The 7,033-nt window shown below is 41.3% G+C and overlaps 1 pseudogene; it reads right to left on the reverse strand.

Annotated features, from left to right (window-relative positions):
* Nucleotides 1-4,229: 4,229 nt before the first annotated feature.
* LOC124980563 (solute carrier family 2, facilitated glucose transporter member 3-like) lies at nucleotides 4,230-5,697 on the reverse strand (annotated as a pseudogene).
* Between the last annotated feature and the right edge of the window lie 1,336 nt (nucleotides 5,698-7,033).

Below are 7,033 nucleotides of genomic sequence, written 5' to 3' on the forward strand. Positions count from 1 at the left end.
TTAATTAGTGTGGATTTATAATAATACCTAATTTTGTAAGAAACATTCCTTAACCTGGTTGTTTTTCTTTAGAGCATTATTATTTTTGCTTTTCCCATATAAATTTTATAATCAACTTTGTTTAGTACTAGATAATCCTGATGGGAATTTTGATTATCACTCCATTGATATTATATAGCAAAAGTCTCATCTTTGCAATATCGAGTCCTGTGCACTTTATGAATCTCTTCATTCCTTGATTTCTTTCAGTAACATTTGTATAGTTTTCTCCATATAGAGCTTTTCTATCTTTGTTAGCTTTATTATTAGGTGCTTTTAATTTTTTGTTGCTCTCCTAATTAATATCCTTTACAATCATATTTTCTAAATGTTTGTCTTAATGTATATACTTTAGATTATATGTATGTGTGTGTGTGTAGATCCTTTGGGATTTTTATCTAGAGAATCATACAGACTGCAAAACAAGACAAATTAGTTTCTTCACTTCTAATATTTGTTAATCTATTTATTAATGTATGTTTTACTACACTAGCTTGGAATTCCAGCATAATGTTGTACAGTCATGTTAACAGCAAGCACCCTTACTTGTTCCCAATATTAAAGGGAATATTTATAATAATCCCATTGAATGGTAAAATTTTGAAAGCTGTGTTTCAGCAGTGTTATGGGGTTGTCCACTTCCAGTCATGATGTGGTAATAAGGACTGAACTTAATCACTATAAACAACTAGAAAATGGACAAGTTACATAAAATAACTTTTTGAAAGCATGGACAACAGGCACTGAACAGTTATGCTCCCTAGGAAAAGGGAAATAAATGAAGCGAGGCCTGTCATGGCCCTGGCTTTCTGCCTGAAGGTAGTTTGTGACAGTAGGCTCAGGGAGGAGGAACACAAGCAGCCTGGTAGTTTCTATGAATTGGGGGGGGGGGGGTTTCAAAGTTGATCTAGAGGCAGAAACTCAAAATAGGTTAGGTGATCTGAAACCTGCCATCTGTAAAACAGTTGGAAGTCCTCAGACTGGTTAATTGGGAATAGGAATGACTTGGGGGCAACATGAAGAGATTAGCAAGACTGCTGTGTGAACAGGGGTTGTTTGTATTTTGTATGACTGGAAGACAGATTTAGGATGGTTGGATGGAAATTAGAGAAGATGATTTTGGTTAAGTCCAAGGAAATACTTTCTAGCAATCATGGCCAACAGGGTGGAGAGGTCTGCCCTGCTCAGCTTTGCTGATGAAGGAACTGGATAAGTGTGCCTGGTGGTTGCTGATTATTCCTGCAATGGGCAAGGTACTGAGCTAAATGGCCGCCAGGGACCCTTTCAAAATTTTAATAGTTTAGTTTTTATAGCTTGGCCTCTGTAAAAGGCAGCTGACACCAACTGTATTATCAGCTTTGCCTTTCTGTGACAAAATACCTGACAAGAACAACTTAGAGGAAGAAAGTTTATTTGAGGCTCACAGTTTCAGAGGTCCCCATCCATAGATGGCTGACTCCAGTGTTGTGGACCTACTATGAGACACAACATCATGGCTCAAGGCAAAGGAAAACTACTCACCGCATAGCAGGCAGGAAGTAGTGGGAGGGTGGGGGTGGAGTGGGGCCAGGAAGGAAGATGAACTTTTCCAGCTGCACCCCTAGTGACCTAACTCCTCCAGCCATGCCAATAGTTACCACCCAGCCAGTCTATTTAAACTAGGATAAAGCGATCATGTTTCGGCTCTCATGACACCTTTATCTCTGAATATTCCTGCATTAACACAGGTGCTTTAGGGGGACACTTCATATTCAAACCCTAATACCAACTTACTATATTTTAAGTCATATTGAGAAAAATAAGATTCCCTGATGATCCCACCCTACTAAAAAATAAATAGGACTTTAAAACAAAGTACTGTAGTTTCTCCACATGTCATTTATACTTATATTTTTATTTGATTTTTCATTTCTATATGCCTTTTCTTGAAGGTAGAGATCAGTCATATATTTTTCTTTTCTTTTCTTTTTTTTTACATTCAGAATTTTTATTTAAAAACAAAGAACCACAATAACATTAATAGAAAATCCATATGGAAATATTCACAACCTGGTCACTGAAAAGTGGGAAAAGTTCTACCCTGCATAACTGCCAACTCACAGAGGAGCCAGAAGAAGTCTGAGAAGTCCCCTTTTCCAACAAAGGGCTACTCCATAGTTATGTGAGTTTGCATCCAAAGGTTTAATGACCAGAGGGACTGATGAGATCTGGGGAATAAAATACTGTTATATGCAAGGGTTTGGCTAAAGGATCTGACGTGTAAGCACCAACGTGGGACAAGGAGGGGGGGAATCAGGCAACGTATGAAAAAGGGAAGAGAGGGTGTGTCCTCAGGGTCAATCTCCACTTAGAAATGCACTGGGGAATTAGGAGATGGTTGTGGAGGTGTCCAGGACCTGTATGGGGCAGCAGTAAATCTCACCATGTATAACCCTCTGAAACACTCCAGTTAGAATCAAGTCCTCCTTTGTTTCTCTTAAAACAATGCCTCCTTCTCCCCATATCCAATGTCCCCAAGAGTCAAATGCCCTGATCTTACACTCTTTCCTATTTCCATTGTCCCTCCCATGTGTAGTGAGGCTGAGCCCTACATCCTCAATCTCAAGATGTAGAAGTTCTCCCCAACTCCAATAGGGAAAGGTAGCCAGATGAACCTGAATCTAAAGTTCCACCCAGCTGAGGCAGTGTTACCTATGTACATAGGAATGAGTTTTAATACAATGTATTCAAAGAAGGCTATAGGAACAAACAATAAACTACTTTCAACCAGAGCAAAGTGACAGTGCACATACATTCATATTCTCAAGTGTGGGCTACACTGTACATTTACTCGTACTATTTCAAATGTGTCTATCAGAAAGATTCAAGTCCCCTAAGGGTATCTGATATAGTAGTATCAGGGTAACATGGTAATATGGGTAATTTGACATGTAACAGACACAGACAGGCATGCCATGACCTTAGAGCAACAACATACTGAAACTAGATAATAATCGTTTAAAAAAAAAAAAAAAAAAAACCTTTCCCAGACCTGAGGTTACAAATTCCAAGTTAGCTATAAACATTTTCTTTTGAATCCCTTTAAAAAAAAGTTAAAACATATATAATCTTAACAAAATGGAGAAATACTGAACATCTAGCAGGAACCAATTTTTTTAGGTTTTTCATTTGGAAGGCTCTGCCACCAGATAGGTAATGGAGTTACTTAAAACATGAGTCCACTATCAGGAGAAGGAGTTGTTTGGATTAAGGAAGTGGTTGGGAAGGGAAGAAAGCTTTCTGCAAATACCCTTCCCTTCTCTAGACTCCATCCAAAATTAAAACGCATCAACCGCCATTAACTATAACACCCATCTTAGTAACCATTAGATTTCAAGTAATACTATAAACTACAATCTTAAAGAAAAGTCCCAAAGGAAACCAGTAGCTTTTTTTATACAGGCACATGACTCTTCTGAGAAATTAAACTAAGTTTCCATCTGAAACACATTGTCATTAGACAACATGCAGACTTCAGGCACCATATCACATACCCTCCACCAAACATTTCTTCCTCCATTCTTCCTTCTTGTACCTTAACCTCTCTAATATCAAATCTTCTTTGCCCTGTAACCTCTCTTTAAATGCCTCCCTCTAACCTTTATTTCCTTATATTTTCATTATTTGGTAAAATTACTTTATACTTAAAAAAATAAATATTTATGCAATAAAACCAGAAGATAAATAAAACTCAAGTTACTTTGCTGTGCAGAGCTATATGAAAATGAGGAAGGTGCTCTTGTTAAATTTCCCACAACCCTCCACAGTCTATGTATATCTGCTTCCTGACAAGTCTGACGTTGGGGGAACTGCACCCCTATGTGCCCCAGTGAGGCAATTCTCAGAACCTAAGGGAAGAAGAGCTGGCAAAGTTGCATATGCCAGCAACCAATCCCTCCTGAAATGAAGGTAGTTTCACTTGGTCTCTCCTAAACAGGAGAGAATGTCCAAGAAATGAAGTATTTAAAAAGCATTGAAGATCTGACTAACCCCAGCACTGGGTTCATCTGAATGTTCAGGAGTGTGTGGGATGAGTAGGGAATCAAGTAGCAGCATTTGGAAGCAGTCCTGGGTTCATCCTGATGAAGTTTCTCTCCCTATTCAGGGAGCGGTTGCTTTCTATGTTGAGAGGGAGGTAGAAGGAGGTCTGACTAGACATTGGTGGTGTTCTCTTTAATAGGTGGGATGCTGTTCATCTCCACCACGGAGCCTTTCCCAGATCTATTGAACTCATTAACCTGCCCTTCAAAGGCCCGTGTGATATCCTCAAAAGTCCTGCCTCGGGTCTCAGGGACTTTGAAGAAGGTGAAGATCAGGAACATAATGAGGAAAGTGGCAAACACAAGAAAAACATAGGCTCCCAAATAGACTGCAGCTGAGGGAAAGAGCAGTCCAACTAAAAAATTGGAGGTCCAGTTAGAACAACCAGCCACTGCCATGGCAGCTGGGCGTGGTCCCTGTCCAAAGAGTTCAGCCACAATAAACCAGGGAATGGGTCCTGGTTCAATCTCAAAGAAGGCCACATAGACCAAGATAGCTGTGATACAGACAAAGCTCATCGAATCATACTCATCCTTCAATAACAAAGAAATAGTCATCATGATGGAACACACAGCCATCCCTCCAAGGCCTATCATATGTAAAGTCCTTCTTCCTGCCCTTTCCACCAGAAACAGAGAAACTACAGTGAAAATAGTGTTAACCACACCCGCTCCAATGGTGGCATATATTGGCTCCTCAACACCTGCATCCTTGAAGATTCCTGTTGAGTAATAGAACACAGCATTGATCCCAGAGAGCTGCTGCGAGAGCTGGAGCACAATGGAAATGAGGATGGGCTGTTGGTAGTTGGATGATCTAAAGAGCTGCAGCTCAGAGACTTGCTTTTCTTGTGACATTCTAACACTCTCTTCTTTCATCTCCAGAATATCTTGGTTCACATCCTGTGTGCCCCACAACCGTTGGAGGATCCTCTTAGCATTCTCCTCTTCTTTTCTGTTAATGAGCAAGAATCTAGGACTTTCAGGGCAAAGTGGAAGAGCTATACTTTGTAGGATAGCTGGAATGATTGTTAAGCCCAACAACACAGGCCACCGTTCTTCAGAGCCCAGGATAAATTCCAGACCAAAGATCTGAGCCACCAGAATCCCAATGACGATCCCCAGCTGGTTGAGAGTGCCAAAGGCACCCCGCAGAGCAGTGGGTGACACTTCTCCAATGTACATGGGCACAAAACCTGTGCAGAATCCGCAGAAAAGGCCAATAATCAGGCGACCCATCTCAACTGCCTCAGCAATCTTGCAGAACCCCATGAGGCAGCCACCAGCAAGGGCCAACAGGTTGACAAAGCATTTAATTGCGCCTGCCAAAGCGGTTGACAAAGAGTCCAACTGAAAAGGAGCCCATCATACCACCAACAGAAAAGATGGCCACAGACAAGGACCAAAGGCTTGTGAGCAATGTTGTACTGGGAAGGTCTTCTAACCTCTCTTCCAAAGTGTAGTTGAGAAAGTCTTTTATGATAGTCTCAGGAGCATTGATGACTCCAGTGTTGTAGCCAAACTGGAAAGAGCCGATTGTAGCAACAGAGATAGCAAAGGTCACCTTCTGTGTCCCCATGGTCCTAATTTAGTTTTCTTCAAATCCCGAAGAAAGATCTAGGGATGGAATTCCAGAGACACCTCTTCCAGCCAACAAAACCTTCAAAATGTCCTTCTCGGCAGCCAAGTTCTCTTCAGGTCTTCAGGAGCGATCGGCACTCACTCTCACCAATACAGCATCCAGTCATATATTTTTCTTGGGTCCTCTTATAGTAAACTAGCAATACAAGGGTAATACCAGGTGTTCCCTCAATACCTGAGGGAATATGTAACAGTTTGACCTGAGGAAGTGTTGGTACACAGGCATCTTTTGTGTTGTTCTCTCTCCTGTGCCCCTGGCAGACATTGCTAGTCAATCATGGAGATCTTTCCCACAGAGAGCCCAGTCTTTACCATGTAATTCTTTGGGAAACCCTTATTCTAAGTAAACATCTTTAATTAACTAGAGTTAGTACTGACAGTGTCTGTTTGCCATCCTGAGTCTAAAGAATTTTCTAAGTCATGGTAACAACCTGTTTGGGTCACAATCAATGTGGTTGACTAGCTGCCAGAGAGTCCAGCTGCTTTCTAGAGGTGGGAGCTACATGGGCATTGCTGACATGCTGATGGCTTGGCTGAGTGCTGAGAGGGACATTTTGGGCCACTGAAAATGCTAGGGATGATTTCTGGATGATTTCAACGCTCTTTAGCTTGAACGTGATGTTGATGTAGTATAAAGGGTTGCAAACAAATAGGGTGGGAGTTGTGACATGATTACATTTCTGAAACCCTATAGTTTTTGGTAGATTCTGATACCATGTTGGTCTCACCTTCTAACTCTCAGGGCATGTGGGATCCTCTGAGAAAAGCTGGGGGCCCTCTGTGAGAACCTGGGGGCATTCTTCTTGTCTGAGGATTATCTTCAGTCTAATTTGTGGTCTATCAGGAAGAGAAAGGGCATAGGACTCAGCTCTGAGTTCATAGCCTATCTCTGCCACTTAGCATTTGTGCAGTTGTCGACATGTTACTTAACTTCATCAGATCTGGTTTCCTCCTCTTTATGGTGGGGATGGAAACATCTGCCTCAGATCATTCTTGGAGATTGAATGAGACAACCTAGGGAATGTGGCAAGCACTCAGTGGATATGAAAAACAACCAGCATTTATAAAGTGTTGACTGTGTGCCACGTGCTGCTCTCAGCTCTTGGTGTACTAACTCACTTAGTGCTCATGACAATGCTATGAGGTTTGTATCACAAGCATCACTCTCATTTGATAAGATTAGGAAACAGACATGGAGAGGATCGTTCTGCTAAAGGAGGGTCATACTTGGTAGAGAAAAAATTCAAACCCAGGCAATCTGACCTGCTCTCACA

Source organism: Sciurus carolinensis, chromosome 3 (genome assembly GCF_902686445.1).
Source record: "Sciurus carolinensis chromosome 3, mSciCar1.2, whole genome shotgun sequence".
Classification (NCBI taxonomy): Eukaryota; Metazoa; Chordata; class Mammalia; order Rodentia; family Sciuridae; genus Sciurus; species Sciurus carolinensis.